We start from the raw sequence: 18,271 nt of genomic DNA on the forward strand, positions 1-18,271 counted from the left end.
TTAGATTTGCATGTGTATTTAATGATTTAGTGGATTTTTTGTTTATCAGATGAGAACAACAAAAGCAATAAAACCAACAAATGAACAAATTGTAATTAATGGACTAAATCCCTTCACATTTGAAAGCAATGAAAGCAGTGTTTTCCTCCGTCCATGTTTTTTGACGTGGAATTTTATGCGATTGCTTCGAAAGTTGCTAGGTCATAAAATCGTGTCATATATCATTGTGTCTTAATGATTTTCACGTAAACTCTTGACATGTGCGTGGACATGCAATCTGCCAAACATCAGAATTCACACTGTGTAGAACCACCTTTAGTGAAACATACAGTATGAAGTATAATAAAGTACAGAGCATACTGTGCTGACAACAAAATGAATGTTATGCCCACCGTGTACTAGGGCTGAGCAATAAATCGATTGTAATGATTAACTCGAATGTGTAGTTTACATCGATTGAATGAAAATCGTTTTTTACTTAACACATGCAACACTCCCTTCTGGGTCCTGTAGTTCCCCGCATATCTGCCATAGAAACACGGAACATAAAAGTGAGCAGGAAGGAACTCTGAGAAATGTTGAGCTTTATGAAATGAAAAAGAACAAATAAAAAACTGCATAATTCAGGGCTTGATTTGCATAAATCGTGAATCAATTAAAAAAATGTTTGTAAAAAAAAATCTGGGATTTAAAAAAAGCCATATCAGCCGGCCCCACCTGGGGCACCCACAGGGGACAGATGATGTGGTTTAATACCATCTGTGCATTTTTAAGGTTACTGATTTGAAGAAGCATCTGAACTAAATTTTAATCTTAATATTGTCATCTCACACTCATTGTGCTACCTGAGTGGAATCTTACATTTAATTAAAGTGTCATAAAACTCCTCTCTCAGTTCAAATCTACCTCAGATTTTTTTAAAAAATGCTCCGAGAAGGGCATAGAGCACTGTGAGCTGAGGGGGGAGTAGGTGTGGCTGGCAGAGCAGGAGAAAAAAGAAAGTCTTTTGTCAGTTGGCTTACCAGCTTAAGGCCCCGTTTACACTAATACGTTTTCATTTTAAAACGCATACGTTTTGCTACAATTATGCCTTCTGTCCACACTACCACAGAGTTTTTGAGCCCTGAAAACTGAGTTTTTGGAAACGCTGAAGTGGCTGTTTTAGTTTTAAAACGCTGCTGCTCTGTGTCGTGTGGATGGAGGAAAATGGAAACATCTGAAAATGGAGCCATAGCTGCATACATTCGACTATATGATTGGGGCTTTTTCTTCAATATTAAGTAGCCTACACAATGTTCAGTCTTGTATCTTTTTCTTGTAAGTTCAGACTTGGCAAGTTTGATATGGAAAACACTCCCTAGGACACACTTGGTAAAAACAATGTTTTTTTTATAACATCATTCACATCACCCTGGCTACATGGTTTTACTATCTTAACAATAAAATGAAAACATGATATAAGGAACTGCCTATTTTTATTTTGATATCAACAACTGGAACAAAAAATGTTGAGGCATCATGTAGCATATTTATTTGTTTGACGTCATGCATATTTATATGATATCATCTTAACTGTAAGCAAATTTATTTTATTTATTTATTAGCTTCTGTCTGAACAAGATGATTGTATGTTAATTATCTTTGAGACTGACTGTTTCCGCAGTGAAAGTCTACAGGATCTGTCCAATAATTATGAAATTACACACAAAGATGTTCACAAAGTGGGACAAAAAAAAAAGATAAAATGTTAAATTCAGTTTGTACTTCTTATATTTTTGCATAAAATATAAAAAGAATATTTCCCTAATAGGCCCTAGGTCATATTTTCAAAAGATACATATAGTTTTTCCATCAGAGTTTTTTTCTTTCTCCATTTCTCCATTATTTTGGCAAACAACTTTGACTATCATTTGAATGATGACACATATACTAATATACCTTATCTGAACTATAGGGTGATTAAATGACCAGAGAACAGGCTCTCTGAGATACTGAGTATGGCTCAATCATCAGTCAATATTTAGTTAGATAAAACAGGGCCATAACAGGACCTATTCAAAAATAACATCTCCTTTCTGCTAAGAGTAAATGGTGCAATAAACTTCTAAACATTAATAAAATGCAAAAATAAAAAACGAACAGCACAAAATCCCCAAGAGAAACAACAAGCAAAAGCAGCTCTCAGAATGATGTTGATTTCAGCGAGCATCATATGGCCGAGCGAGGTTATTAACCTCTATTTGTCTGGCCCTGCTGGGTTCCCTATCTAATTCAGTTAGTCACCTGCCCATGTTCAATTACCTTGGCATGTTTGCAGGGTAATGCCCATAAAATAAAGGCAGAGGACAGGATGTAAATAACACCCGTGAAATGAACAGAACCATTTCGCTGGCGACATAAACTGAGCCTTTTACGATACCATCATCTATCCAAGTAATGCATTTTAATCTCAGAAAATGTGCATTCTGCAAATATTTAAGAGGTTAGAGTGTTTACAGAACATAATTTACTACATAATCCACTGTAGCTGTACAAGACTGGGACTGAACACTGCTAGCTAGTAAAAGAGGTTATGCAAATTATTTTTTTAAATATAAATTGGCATATAGTGCATTTATTTAATAAGTTAACAGAGTGTTCTTAAAATGTCTTAAATTTCAAAAACAAAATTTTAGGCCTTAAATAGTCTTAAATACACTGAAATACATTGTTGTAGGTCTTCATCATTCAATTGTTTTAAAAAGGCCCTAATTTTCCTATGTCCAAATAAAGCTACCCAATCGGCTGATCACCAATGATGCATCAGAAAACTTTAAAAAATATATTTAAGTTGTTATTGTAAATAGTTACTATTTTAAGACATTTTAACAAATTCTCCAAATTAAATTCCCTAAACAGGGAAAGTAAACTGAAGGAACACATCCCTTTACATAATCTTTTATTAATAGAAAAACTATTTAAAGAAGTAACCAGTCCTTTAGAAACAATTACAAAAGCAACTTTATAAGTCTAAAATTTAATTTATAATGGTCTTAAAAGGTCTTAAAAAGTCTTAAATTTGATTTGAAGAAACCTGTAGAAACCTTGAGTTAAATTGTTCTCTGATATCTACATAGTATGTATTTGCCTTAGGTAAGTCAAAAACGTAGAAATGGTTTAATATGCCCTACAAATAAAATAGCCCTACAATCAGAAGCTATATATTGACCATATTTGGAATGGGCATGAATATTAACGAGCTCTGCTCTGACATGTATATAATCATACTTCATTTGTCAAAAATATTTTAACACAGTAGATGCCTTGTTAATATTTTATACTTGTTGTAGGTTTATTTTACATAGATTGAGCGAATGAGCTATCTAATATAAATGACTAGAGTAACCTATTTTGCTCTCAAGAAAATATATGCTTAAGTATTATTAAACTCGACAAAGTAGGTAGTGCTGTCGTCTCACAGCAAGAAGGTCACTGGTTCGTGTCTCAGCAGGGTCAGCAAGCATTTCTGTCTGGAGTTTGCATGTTCTCCCCGTGTTCGCATGGGTTTCCTCCGGGTGCTCTGGTTTTCCCCACAAGACAAAAGACATGCGCTATAGGTTAATTGGGTTAGCTAAAATTGTCTGTTGTGTATGCGTGTGAATGAGAGTGTGGGGGTGTTTCCCAGTGATAGCATCCGCTGCGTAAAACATATGCTAGATAATTTGTCGGTTCATTTCGCTGTGGCGATCCCAGATAAATAAAGGGACTAAGCAAAAAAAAAATTAAAAATTTAAGAATAAGAAGAGACCAACAGAGATGTATTATGTTGTCTTTTGATGCTATAATGTAAATGAAAACACAGACAGAAACTAATATTAACCTCTGCGTAAAACAGATGAGGCTTAATAAAGTGTACTACTGCTGTGTACTAATAAAGTGTTCTTCTTTCACTAGTAAAATGACAATAAGAGCAGATGGGGATTGATACTATTCCTAAAAGTGCATTTAAAACATTTACCACAATTAAAACTTCATTTTATACTTTGTTTTTGTAGTGTTGTGGGTGCAGTGGTAGTGTTGTGTGTTGTACTTTTCAGTGTTGCTGTAGTTGTAGTGTTGTTTTTGCAGTTGTGTAATTGTATCATTTTGTGTGTAGTTGTAATGTGTTGTGTGTATACTGTAATTGTAGTGTTGTAGTGTAATTGTATTGTGTGTGTAGTTGTAATGTGTTGTAGTTTGTGTTTGTAGCTATAGTGTTGTGTGTGCAGTTGTAGTGATGGGTAATTGTATTATTATTGTGTAGTTTTGATTTGTTGTAGTGTTGGGTGTGTGTAGTTGTAGTGTTGTTGTGTAATTTTATCATTGTGTGTAGTTTTAATGTGTTGTAGTGTTGCGTATGTTGTTTTACTGCTGTGTGTGTAATTGTTGTGTTTTAGTGTAATTATATTATTGTGTGTGTAGTTTTAATGTTGTGTGTGCAGTTGTATGGTGTTGTGTAATCTGATTTTTATGTGTAGTTTTAATGTGTTGTGGTTTATATTTGTTGCTATAGTGTTGTGTATAGTTGAAGTGATGGGTAATTGTATTATTGTGTGTAGTTTTAATGTGTTGTTGGTTGTATTTGTAGCTATAGTGTTGTGTATTGTTGTAGTGATGGGTAATTGTATTATTGTGTGTAGTTTTAATGTGTTGTTGGTTGTATTTGTAGCTATGGTGTTGTGTATTGTTGTAGTGATGGGTAATTGTATTATTGTGTGTAGTTTTAATGTGTTGTTGGTTGTATTTGCAGCTATAGTGTTGTTTATTGTTTTAGTGATGGGTAATTGTATTATTGTGTGTAGTTTTAATGTGTTGTGGTTTATATTTGTTGCTATAGTGTTGTGTTTAGTTGAAGGGATGGGTAATTGTATTATTGTGTGTAGTTTTAATGTGTTGTTGGTTGTATTTGTAGCTATAGTGTTGTGTATTGTTGTAGTGATGGGTAATTGTATTATTGTGTGTAGTTTTAATGTGTTGTTGGTTGTATTTGTAGCTATAGTGTTGTGTATTGTTGTAGTGATGGGTAATTGTATTATTGTGTGTAGTTTTAATGTGTTGTTGGTTGTATTTGTAGCTATGGTGTTGTGTATTGTTGTAGTGATGGGTAATTGTATTATTGTGTGTAGTTTTAATGTGTTGTTGGTTGTATTTGCAGCTATAGTGTTGTTTATTGTTTTAGTGATGGGTAATTGTATTATTGTGTGTAGTTTTAATGTGTTGTGGTTTATATTTGTTGCTATAGTGTTGTGTTTAGTTGAAGGGATGGGTAATTGTATTATTGTGTGTAGTTTTAATGTGTTGTTGGTTGTATTTGCAGCTATAGTGTTGTGTATTGTTGTAGTGATGGATAATTGTATTATTGTGTGTAGTTTTAATGTGTTGTTTGTTGTATTTGTAGCTATAGTGTTGTGTATAGTTGTAGTGATGGGTAATTGTGTTATAGTGTGTAGTTTTAATGTGTTGTTGGTTGTATTTGTAGCTATAGTGTTGTGTATTGTTGTAGTGATGGATAATTGTATTATTGTGTGTAGTTTTAATGTGTTGTTGGTTGTATTTGTAGCTATAGTGTTGTGTATTGTTGTAGTGATGGGTAATTGTATTATTGTGTGTAGTTTTAATGTGTTGTTGGTTGTATTTGTAGCTATAGTGTTGTGTATTGTTGTAGTGATGGGTAATTGTATTATTGTGTGTAGTTTTAATGTGTTGTTGGTTGTATTTGTAGCTATAGTGTTGTGTATTGTTGTAGTGATGGGTAATTGTATTATTGTGTGTAGTTTTAATGTGTTGTTGGTTGTATTTGTAGCTATAGTGTTGTGTATTGTTGTAGTGATGGATAATTGTATTATTGTGTGTAGTTTTAATGTGTTGTTGGTTGTATTTGTAGCTATAGTGTTGTGTATAGTTGTAGTGATGGGTAATTGTGTTATAGTGTGTAGTTTTAATGTGTTGTTGGTTGTATTTGTAGCTATAGTGTTGTGTATAGTTGTAGTGATGGATAATTGTATTATTGTGTGTAGTTTTAATGTGTTGTTTGTTGTATTTGTAGCTAAAGTGTTGTGTATAGTTGTAGTGATGGGTAATTGTGTTATAGTGTGTAGTTTTAATGTGTTGTGGTTTATATTTGTAGCTATATATAGTGTTGTGTATTGTTGTAGTGATGGATAATTGTATTATTGTGTGTAGTTTTAATGTGTTGTAGGTTGTATTTGTAGCTATAGTGTTGTGTATAGTTGTAGTGATGGGTAATTGTATCATAGTGTGTAGTTTTAATGTGTTGTGGTTTATATTTGTAGCTATAGTGTTGTGTATAGTTGTAGTGATGGGTAATTGTGTTATAGTGTGTAGTTTTAATGTGTTGTGGTTTATATTTGTAGCTATAGTGTTGTGTATAGTTGAAGTGATGGGTAATTGTATTATTGTGTGTAGTTTTAATGTGTTGTTGGTTGTATTTGTAGCTATAGTGTTGTGTATAGTTGTAGTGATGGGTAATTTTATTATTGTGTGTAGTTTTAATGTGTTGTTGGTTGTATTTGTAGCTATAGTGTTGTGTATTGTTGTAGTGATGGATAATTGTATTATTGTGTGTAGTTTTCATGTGTTGTAGGTTGTATTTGTAGCTATAGTGTTGTGTATAGTTGTAGTGATGGGTAATTGTATTATTGTGTGTAGTTTTAATGTGTTGTTGGTTGTATTTGTAGCTATAGTGTTGTAGTGATGGGTAATTGTATTATTGTGTGTAGTTTTAATGTGTTGTAGGTTGTATTTGTAGCTATAGTGTTGTGTATAGTTGTAGTGATGGGTAATTGTATTATTGTGTGTAGTTTTAATGTGTTGTTGGTTGTATTTGTAGCTATAGTGTTGTAGTGATGGGTAATTGTATTATTGTGTGTAGTTTTAATGTGTTGTAGGTTGTATTTGTAGCTTTGTGTAATTGTATTATTGTGTGTAGTTTTAATGTGTTGTTGGTTGTATTTGTAGCTATAGTGTTGTGTATAGTTGTAGTGATGGGTAATTGTGTTATAGTGTGTAGTTTTAATGTGTTGTTGGTTGTATTTGTAGCTATAGTGTTGTGTATTGTTGTAGTGATGGATAATTGTATTATTGTGTGTAGTTTTAATGTGTTGTTTGTTGTATTTGTAGCTATAGTGTTGTGTATAGTTGTAGTGATGGGTAATTGTGTTATAGTGTGTAGTTTTAATGTGTTGTTGGTTGTATTTGTAGCTATAGTGTTGTGTATTGTTGTAGTGATGGATAATTGTATTATTGTGTGTAGTTTTAATGTGTTGTTTGTTGTATTTGTAGCTATAGTGTTGTGTATAGTTGTAGTGATGGGTAATTGTGTTATAGTGTGTAGTTTTAATGTGTTGTGGTTTATATTTGTAGCTATAGTGTTGTGTATAGTTGAAGTGATGGGTAATTGTATTATTGTGTGTAGTTTTAATGTGTTGTTGGTTGTATTTGTAGCTATAGTGTTGTGTATAGTTGTAGTGATGGGTAATTGTATTATTGTGTGTAGTTTTAATGTGTTGTTGGTTGTATTTGTAGCTATAGTGTTGTGTATTGTTGTAGTGATGGGTAATTGTATTATTGTGTGTAGTTTTAATGTGTTGTTGGTTGTATTTGTAGCTATAGTGTTGTGTATTGTTGTAGTGATGGGTAATTGTATTATTGTGTGTAGTTTTAATGTGTTGTTGGTTGTATTTGTAGCTATAGTGTTGTGTATTGTTGTAGTGATGGATAATTGTATTATTGTGTGTAGTTTTAATGTGTTGTTGGTTGTATTTGTAGCTATAGTGTTGTAGTGATGGGTAATTGTATTATTGTGTGTAGTTTTAAAGTGTTGTAGGTTGTATTTGTAGCTTTGTGTAATTGTATTATTGTGTGTAGTTTTAATGTGTTGTTGGTTGTATTTGTAGCTATAGTGTTGTGTATTGTTGTAGTGATGGGTAATTGTATTATTGTGTGTAGTTTTAATGTGTTGTTGGTTGTATTTGTAGCTATAGTGTTGTGTATTGTTGTAGTGATGGGTAATTGTATTATTGTGTGTAGTTTTAATGTGTTGTTGGTTGTATTTGTAGCTATAGTGTTGTGTATTGTTGTAGTGATGGGTAATTGTATTATTGTGTGTAGTTTTAATGTGTTGTTGGTTGTATTTGTAGCTATAGTGTTGTGTATTGTTGTAGTGATGGATAATTGTATTATTGTGTGTAGTTTTCATGTGTTGTAGGTTGTATTTGTAGCTATAGTGTTGTGTATTGTTGTAGTGATGGGTAATTGTATTATTGTGTGTAGTTTTAATGTGTTGTAGGTTGTATTTGTAGCTTTGTGTAATTGTATTATTGTGTGTAGTTTTAATGTGTTGTTGGTTGTATTTGTAGCTATAGTGTTGTAGTGATGGGTAATTGTATTATTGTGTGTAGTTTTAATGTGTTGTAGGTTGTATTTGTAGCTTTGTGTAATTGTATTATTGTGTGTAGTTTTAATGTGTTGTTGGTTGTATTTGTAGCTATAGTGTTGTGTTTAGTTGTAGTGATGGGTAATTGTGTTATAGTGTGTAGTTTTAATGTGTTGTTGGTTGTATTTGTAGCTATAGTGTTGTGTATTGTTGTAGTGATGGATAATTGTATTATTGTGTGTAGTTTTAATGTGTTGTTTGTTGTATTTGTAGCTATAGTGTTGTGTATAGTTGTAGTGATGGGTAATTGTGTTATAGTGTGTAGTTTTAATGTGTTGTTGGTTGTATTTGTAGCTATAGTGTTGTGTATTGTTGTAGTGATGGATAATTGTATTATTGTGTGTAGTTTTAATGTGTCGTTTGTTGTATTTGTAGCTATAGTGTTGTGTATAGTTGTAGTGATGGGTAATTGTGTTATAGTGTGTAGTTTTAATGTGTTGTGGTTTATATTTGTAGCTATAGTGTTGTGTATAGTTGAAGTGATGGGTAATTGTATTATTGTGTGTAGTTTTAATGTGTTGTTGGTTGTATTTGTAGCTATAGTGTTGTGTATAGTTGTAGTGATGGGTAATTGTATTATTGTGTGTAGTTTTAATGTGTTGTTGGTTGTATTTGTAGCTATAGTGTTGTGTATTGTTGTAGTGATGGATAATTGTATTATTGTGTGTAGTTTTCATGTGTTGTAGGTTGTATTTGTAGCTATAGTGTTGTGTATAGTTGTAGTGATGGGTAATTGTATTATTGTGTGTAGTTTTAATGTGTTGTTGGTTGTATTTGTAGCTATAGTGTTGTAGTGATGGGTAATTGTATTATTGTGTGTAGTTTTAATGTGTTGTAGGTTGTATTTGTAGCTTTGTGTAATTGTATTATTGTGTGTAGTTTTAATGTGTTGTTGGTTGTATTTGTAGCTATAGTGTTGTGTATTGTTGTAGTGATGGATAATTGTATTATTGTGTGTAGTTTTAATGTGTTGTTGGTTGTATTTGTAGCTATAGTGTTGTGTATTGTTGTAGTGATGGGTAATTGTATTATTGTGTGTAGTTTTAATGTGTTGTTGGTTGTATTTGTAGCTTTAGTGTTGTGTATAGTTGAAGTGATGGGTAATTGTATTATTGTGTAGTTTTAATGTGTTGTTGGTTGTATTTGTAGCTATAGTGTTGTGTATTGTTGTAGTGATGGGTAATTGTATTATTGTGTGTAGTTTTAATGTGTTGTTGGTTGTATTTGTAGCTATAGTGTTGTGTATTGTTGTAGTGATGGATAATTGTATTATTGTGTGTAGTTTTAATGTGTTGTTGGTTGTATTTGTAGCTATAGTGTTGTAGTGATGGGTAATTGTATTATTGTGTGTAGTTTTAATGTGTTGTAGGTTGTATTTGTAGCTTTGTGTAATTGTATTATTGTGTGTAGTTTTAATGTGTTGTTGGTTGTATTTGTAGCTATAGTGTTGTGTATTGTTGTAGTGATGGGTAATTGTATTATTGTGTGTAGTTTTAATGTGTTGTTGGTTGTATTTGTAGCTATAGTGTTGTGTATTGTTGTAGTGATGGGTAATTGTATTATTGTGTGTAGTTTTAATGTGTTGTTGGTTGTATTTGTAGCTATAGTGTTGTGTATTGTTGTAGTGATGGGTAGTTGTATTATTGTGTAGTTTTAATGTGTTGTTGGTTGTATTTGTAGCTATAGTGTTGTGTATTGTTGTAGTGATGGGTAATTGTATTATTGTGTGTAGTTTTAATGTGTTGTTGGTTGTATTTGTAGCTATAGTGTTGTGTATTGTTGTAGTGATGGGTAATTGTATTATTGTGTGTAGTTTTAATGTGTTGTTGGTTGTATTTGTAGCTATAGTGTTGTAGTGATGGGTAATTGTATTATTGTGTGTAGTTTTAATGTGTTGTTGGTTGTATTTGTAGCTATAGTGTTGTAGTGATGGGTAATTGTATTATTGTGTGTAGTTTTAATGTGTTGTAGGTTGTATTTGTTGCTTTGTGTAATTGTATTATTATGTGTAGTTGTATCATTGTCTGTGTAGTTGTAATGTGTTGTGTGTGCAATTGTAGTGTTGTGAAATTTTACTATTGTGTGTAGTTTTAATGTATTGTAGTGTTGCTTTAGTGTTGTGTGTGTGTGTAGTTGTACTTTTGTGTAATTTTAGTACTGTGTGTGTATTTGCACAGAGTAGAGTGTGTGCTTGTGTAGTGTTGTGTGGCTGCACAAACACAGTTCCTCCCTCAGCAAGAGCTGCTATGGCTGCAGGCACGTGGTTGGGACGAGCAGCTTGTGACCGAGGGAGGAATCTGATATGAAGACTGGGCCGCTGTTTGAAAGGTTACACAAAACATCATCCTGCTTTAAGCAAATCACAAGATCATCTACGAGAGAGCGAGGGAGGGTTTCACACAGAGATGAATAAATAAATCAGTTGAAAAGATGGAGGAATAGCTGATGCGCTGAAGAAAATAGAAAGGCTTCATTGCTTGGACTATTTTATATTTTTGGTCTTCTTCATTTGCCACAACAAGGTTATTCCTGCTAGTCCTGGAGCAAGTTTCCCATCAACCAATGAGACATGAGGGTTAGGAGGAGGTTTGAGGTTGTTAGGTTGAAGCTCGAGGGTTTACAAACTTTATGTCAAGGGTCTTCAGATATATGATGATTCCCTTTATGAATGATGCCTTACGTACAACATTAATGCAATGCAGATTTTGTCAGAGTAATTAATTTTTTTTTTATCTAGGCTCTTCCAAGCTGTAGTGTTGGATAGCAGCTTTTATTTTGAAGCTTTCAGAAGCACATCAGTTTATTGTCAAACTGACCCATACACCGCAAAAGGTTAAGGCATGTCTTATGAAGCGGATCGATGTGTTTTTGTAACAGAAATATTTTTCATTTTTAAATTATATACACCAATGGCTGACTTCTGGTAGTTGATAAAATGCATGATGTATACAAAATTGGACACACGACATAAGACAGTAGTGCAAAACACAACAGCATTAAGGTCAAAATCCAGCTACACTAATTTCACAACACAGTGACATTAAGATCACAAAGCAGAAACATTTAAAAAAGCAAACATTAATGACGTTGTGTTTATGACAAGGCAACGACATTAAGATAAAACTGAGCGACATTAATATGAAAATGCTGCAATGTTAAGATGAAAACGGAGCATGATTAATATTAAAACGCAGCAAAGTTAAGCTAAAAAAGTTGCAATGGTAAGATGAAAACGCTGCAACTTTAAGATTAAACACTGTAACGTTAAGATGAAAATGCTGCCACGTTGAGATGAAAACGGAGCGTCATTAAGATGAAAATGCTGTAATGTTCAGATGAAAAAACTGCAACATTAAGATGAAAACGCTACAACGTTAACATGAAAACGCTACAACGTTAAGATAAAAATGGAGCGACGATAAGATGAAAATGCTACAACGTTAAGATGAAAATGGAGCGACGATAAGATGAAAATGCTACAACGTTAAGATGAAAATGGAGCGACGATAAGATGAAAATGCTACAACGTTAAGATAAAAATGGAGCGACGATAAGATGAAAATGCTACAACGTTAAGATGAAAACGGAGCGTGATTAATATTAAAACGCAGCAAAGTTAAGCTAAAAAAGTTGCAATGTTAAGATGAAAACGCTGCAACTTTAAGATTAAACACTGTAACGTTAAGATGAAAATGCTGCCACGTTGAGATGAAAACGGAGCGTCATTAAGATGAAAATGCTGTAATGTTCAGATGAAAAAACTGCAACATTAAGATGAAAACGCTACAACGTTAACATGAAAACGCTACAACGTTAAGATGAAAATGGAGCGACGATAAGATGAAAATGCTATAACGTTAAAAGGAAATTGGAGCGAAGATAAGATGAAAATCTACAACATTAAGATAAAAATGGAGCAACGTTAAGATGAAAACGCTTCAATCATAAGATAAAAATGGAGCGACATTAAAATGAAAACGCTGCAACGCTAAGATGAAAACAGAGTGACATTAAGATGAAAACATTGCAATGCTAAGATGAAAGCAGAGCGACATTAAGATGAAAACGCTGCCACATTGAGATAAAAACTGAGGTATGTTCAGATGAAAAAGCTGCAATGTTATGATGAAAACGCTGCAACATTAAGATCACAACACAACGAAAATGCTCCTGACCACTAGGTGGCAGGGAAACACAGTTTACTTTGTCTTCTGGCTGAATGGCAAGTAATTGCAATGAAGTGACCAAGTCGCCACAAGAAATTTTTCAGAAAACATTGTTACTAAGGAGCAAGAAGCGCCTACCTCTGGGCATCATAGTTATTATAATATAAAGTTAGACGCCTTATGATCCACTTATGATTCGTCTCTCTGAAGCGTTTTCATCTTAATGTCGCTGTGATGTGAAACTAATGTTTGTTTTTAAAATGTTTCTGCATTGTGATTTATTGTTGCTGAGATGCGATCTTAATGCCATTTTGTTTTGCACTACTGGGCCACCGTACAGTAGATATATATACACGGCACTGTAAAAGTAATGGACGCTTTTCACAATTCCGAACCCAGTGGATGGGAGGTTACAACTATTTTTTTTTTACACTCCAATTAAATAAAATAATGAAAAAACTCCACTAATGGGTTATCTAGACTTTCAGAAAAAGGAAAAAAACTAAGTGAGACTGACAATGACAGCAAGAAAAGAGAATAAGGACAAATTTGCTGTCCTGCATATACACGCTGCATTTCAAACACCTTGCACAAGCGGTAATTCGTTTTTTGTAATTTGATTTGATGAATGTTCATACATTTTTTAAAATCTAAATATTCAAAACTTTCAAGAATTTAAGATGCAAATGACGTGCATCATAACAGTCTTGTGAAAATGCATATACTGCATACTGTTATACAGTAACATCAAGCCAACTATTTTTTTTTCTTCGTTGTTGTCTTGTGTTGTGTGTGTTGTGTTGAATAAACTGTGTGCTAAGTGGTTCATATGAGATGCATTCCAGAGTTCCTGCTATGAATGTATCTTATGTAATTAGTTGAACTTCATATACATCAGTCACGCATGACGTACATTTGGCTGCAACTGGAAGTCAATGATTTAAGTTTAAAAAGTACAAATTAAAAAAAAATCCTAGTTACAAAACGTCAAAAATTACAAAAATTTATCCATTTCATAAGATATGATTTAACCTCTTGGCAGTGTATGAGTTAGTTTGACGACTCATTTATATGCATTTGGAAGCTTAAAAATAAAATAAACTACCCAACACCATTTTACAGCATTTTACAGAATACATTTTAATAACTCCTTATTGTGTTCGTCTGGCAGAAACAAACATCAAGAATGGCTTAAGGCAGTGGTCACCAAATTTGTTCCTGGAGGGCCGGTGTCCTGTAGATTTTGGCTCCAACCCTAATCAAACACACCTGAACAAGCTAATCAAGGTCTTACATGGTATACTTGATACATCCAGGCAGGTGTGTTGAGGCAAGTTGGACCTAAACCCTGCAGGGACACCGGCCCTCCAGGACCAGGATTGGTGACCCCTGGCTTAAGGGGTGAGTAAATTGTCTAGGTGCAAAGTCTAAAGCATTTGGCGCAAAAGCATTAAGGGCATGTCGAAATCTACTTTTGCTATTTTAAGAATGGAAAAATACGCGCTGCACCACGGCGCATGATCTAACATAACGCGCATTAATCCAATCAACTCTCATCTCCCATTCCTATTAAGAGTCAGTTAAAACTCGCATTTGCTGTTTACAGGGTGGACTTTGTAAGTGGAAGAACTGAATGCTTCACTTGCGAGAAAACAGTTTAACAGACGATCCGCGCGAACATAAAGAACAAGCCTCCTCCTCTCGGCCTCTTTGCTTTCTCTTTACTTGTACTCTTTTACTTTCGTGGGTAAGGAAACGGTGCCATAAGCACTCCACTGAAGACATCCAGTAGCCTACATATTTAATTTTGTTTGTTAAGCAAAAAAATTTGTTTGAAAATTATTTCTAAATTCAGTTATAATTCCCAGCAAATTAATAAACGAACAATAATAACAAAGTCAGATAAAAAACATTATATCCAAACACACGACCTGTTCTAATGCCCCATATGGTGATACAGACATCTCAAAAACCTGACAGGTGGAAAAATTTAAATTTGTTTTTCTTAAAAAATATATAAATATGCATAATAAGTAACATTGCTAAAAAAACAACGCAAAATGTATTTTATAAACTTTAAAAAAAACTCCCCGAGATAAAGAAGGCATGGAGGCAGTGGTTTTATATTTATGTAGTGAAAATTAACTGTAACATTTCAATCTATAAATTTTTTCACATGTAAAGATATGTGTGTATCGCTGTACATCGTGTGTATATTAATGTGTACGCATTTTGGACCTGCGTAGGTGCATAGCTATTGCACTCTGCACTGGACTTTAAAGCAGCTTTCATTTGGTCAGTGGCGCGGTCTGTTTTAGCTCCTGTAAATAACAGCATGCCAACAAAGCGCCTTAACACACTTTTTTTTTTAAGACCAACACACCCATGAGTCCACAACATGGCGCAATTGGATTTGCTTTTTACACAATGTGTTGCAAAATATAAAATTAGGGTTGCACTGGTCTGAAAATAGCAACAAATCATGGGTCTATTATAGGGCCCATAGGGTACTATAATTTGAACTAATTCATTAAATACATTTCAAAATGCTGGTTGTTTTAGTCAAATATGGATCGGCTTACCCACCAAGTTAAATTTGTATATTTTATATTTGTTCACATTTGACTTATATTTAAGTTGAAACAACTTTCCAGATAATTGAATTATTGATGTACAAATGATGACAATGATGTAATTGAATTATTATTTCTGTATTGTAATATTTTACTAATCCAAGCACATTGTGAGAAGATATTCCTTATTTTTGTTGCATCTCTCTCTCTCTCTCTCTCTCTCTCTCTCTCTCTCTCTCTCTTTCTCTCTCTCTCTCTCTCTCTCTCTCTCTCTCTTTCTCCAGTAAATATATTATTTTTCATTTCACTTTTACAGACCCCCTTGTGGCCCTAGAAATAAGCCCATCCAAGTATTGATTTCCCTGCAAAATTTATCAACAAGCAACCATTAGGTTAGGGACACAGTTAAAACTCGTCTCTGACGGGATTTTGGCTCTGTAACCGTGTTGAATAATTGAAAAAGCATGCTATTGGGAAATATGTGCTGTTTTCTTTAGTCATGCAGGAAGTGACATAATATGCAGAAATATCTTGTGGTGCGAGTAATCCTCCATGACATTCTAATGTAATCTTTTAACAATAGCACACAGTCATTTAATTATATATATATATAAAAAAAATAAAAGTAAAATAATCTATAACGTCTAGCCGTCTCTTAGCTAGCAAGGGGCTGTGATCGACGCCGAGGCCCTTGTGTCTGTACTCGTATTCCTGCAGTGAGGCCCTCCAATAGCCCATGAATTAGGCTTTCAGAAATCAGGTCACACCATTAGCTAAACGTCTCTGCAGATCTCAAGGTGTCCATTAAGCAATCGGGCAGCCTGGGGGATGAGTGGAAGTGCTTTTGTTGGAGCTCTGGGTGTTTCCAGAGTCTTTTCCAGAGCCAAGATGGAAGGAAAAAAGAGAGAGGAAAAGGAGGAGGAAAGGGAGCCAGCGGGAGACACAGCGAGACGTCTGGCCTCTCCCTGCGCACTCCACACACAGGCCTTCATTAAGCTTAAATATTAATAAGGAGGTTCAACAATGTATTAATGCTTATGTTTCCTGTAAATAAGAACTGCTGGATTGAGACGTCTCGCTCCAGAAAATCCATTTGCTTGAAGCCGAGTGGAAATGACTCTTGTCTGGTCTTCTAATAGCCCCGACAGTAATAAGAGAGAGTTGTATTTACACCGTACCTGCTTGTAATTGGCACGCTTTGTGTCTCGCATTTGTCTCCATTGTCTTTATCCTGCCCTGCTCCCATTTCCTTTGTCAGAGATAAGAATGTTACACAAAGATTCGCTGTGTTGTTTGCGCTGAATTATTATAGTACATTTAGTACAATCAGGGCTCATTGGGGAAAAAATGCACCTGTTGTGACTAGAGCTTCATTTACATGACAATGATGTAGCCAAAAATGTTTTTCCCTTGCATTTAAAAAACGTTCCATGTTTACACAACAACGTTTTCAAAATGATTTACATTTACACATCTGCGAAAACTGCCACAAATGCTGTTATGTATGCCTCCCTAAACACACTCTATGTACGCGCATGATGTAGTAATGTTTAAAGACTCATTCGTGTGTTTACGTGGATACGACAAAGGCAGTGTTTTTTTTTTTATCAAGTGACTAAACAATCTTTTTTCAAACAAGCTACTAATGTATGTTTAGTTTTGTCAATGCTCCCAGTTACGGTACTGTTTGAGGTGTGGTTTAAAAAAAAGTAGTGTGAATTAGCCACTTTTTGCTCATGCATAAACAGTTTGGTTGTATATTACGTTTTCTCTTGAGATCAGGTCAGCATGTCAGGGATAAGTTAATTTGACACCTGATCAAAACCAAATCACAGTGATATAAAATAGTGTGATTTATTGAAGCATTCATTCAAACAATTGGTTCAAAACAATGGACTCGTTTAAAAATTTGTTAAATTTATTTAAAAGCAGATTCATTCAGTAGCAAAATATCGCAGTGTTGATGTGAGATGCGATTTTTTTTTTTGCTCTAAGATTGTAAACACCATAAACTTGCAAACTTTTTGTTTGTTGAACTGTTGTGTAGAATCAGTGTCACTTTTGTGATTGTGAATTCACATGCTCATATTTAAGCTTGACCTCACGAGAAAACATAACTATTTTACTTTTTGTCAGTTTATTGGCTAATTCATACAAATTCAGTCATACGAAAATGTACGATTCTAAACAGGAGGCATGTCATCCAACCCCGCCCTCAAACCCAACTGTCATTGGGGAATGAGCAAGCATACTAAATTGTACAAATGAGATCACACGAATTCATATAAATTAGCCACTAAATCAAAAAGTTACGAATTGCCATGAGAATAGCTGCATCCCAGATGACACACTATACACTTTGCACCTATGCACTATGTACTTATGCACTCAACAGCATAGTAAATGTATGTAGTGTTGTCCCAAATAAAGCTCTAATGTTTTTTACTGAACGGAAATTAAAACCGTTTTCCAGAAGACATTTGACGATTACCAAATTAGTGAAATAAATGACCAAAGTATCAAATAATACCTGCCATGAGTATAAACGCATTCACCATCGGGAGGCGGTATAATCACTCTCGTAGGAGAATTTTGCTTTCACAATCCATAATAAATAAAGTAATCCAACATGAGCGCCCAAAAGCTCCGCCCCCTCTGCTACGTGAATAAAGCGGAGTGCTTGAAGTGTCTATCATTGCACACTTCTTTTTAATTAAAGTGCATCTATTATTTTTTAAAGTTTTTAGTGGGAACGCACTACTTACACTATACTTATACTACAAAATGGCGTAGAATAGTGCATAAGTATATATTCAATAAGTAACCGATTTGGGATACACATGTTGTGTTGGATCTCTGTTAATTCACTTTATATATATATATATATATATATATATATATATATATATATATATATATATATATATATATATATATATATATATATATATATATATATATATATATATATACAGTTGAAGTCAGAATTATTAACCCCCCCTGAATTAATTTTCAGTTTAGTTTAATTGGGAGAAGATTTTTTTCAACATATTTTCGAA

At 33.7% G+C, this 18,271-nt stretch overlaps 2 protein-coding genes across 7 annotated transcripts in view; one reads left to right on the forward strand and one right to left on the reverse strand.

Moving 5' to 3' along the window:
• Positions 1 to 18,271, forward strand: part of sppl3 (signal peptide peptidase 3) — a 205,195-nt gene that overhangs the window by 19,133 nt on the left and 167,791 nt on the right. The window lies entirely within an intron of this gene.
• gnaz (guanine nucleotide binding protein (G protein), alpha z polypeptide) overlaps positions 1 to 18,271 on the reverse strand; it is a 92,375-nt gene that overhangs the window by 4,469 nt on the left and 69,635 nt on the right. The window lies entirely within an intron of this gene.

The sequence above is a fragment of the Danio rerio genome, chromosome 10, assembly GCF_052040795.2.
Source record: "Danio rerio strain M-AB ecotype USA chromosome 10, GRCz13ab, whole genome shotgun sequence".
In the NCBI taxonomy this organism is placed as follows: Eukaryota; Metazoa; Chordata; class Actinopteri; order Cypriniformes; family Danionidae; genus Danio; species Danio rerio.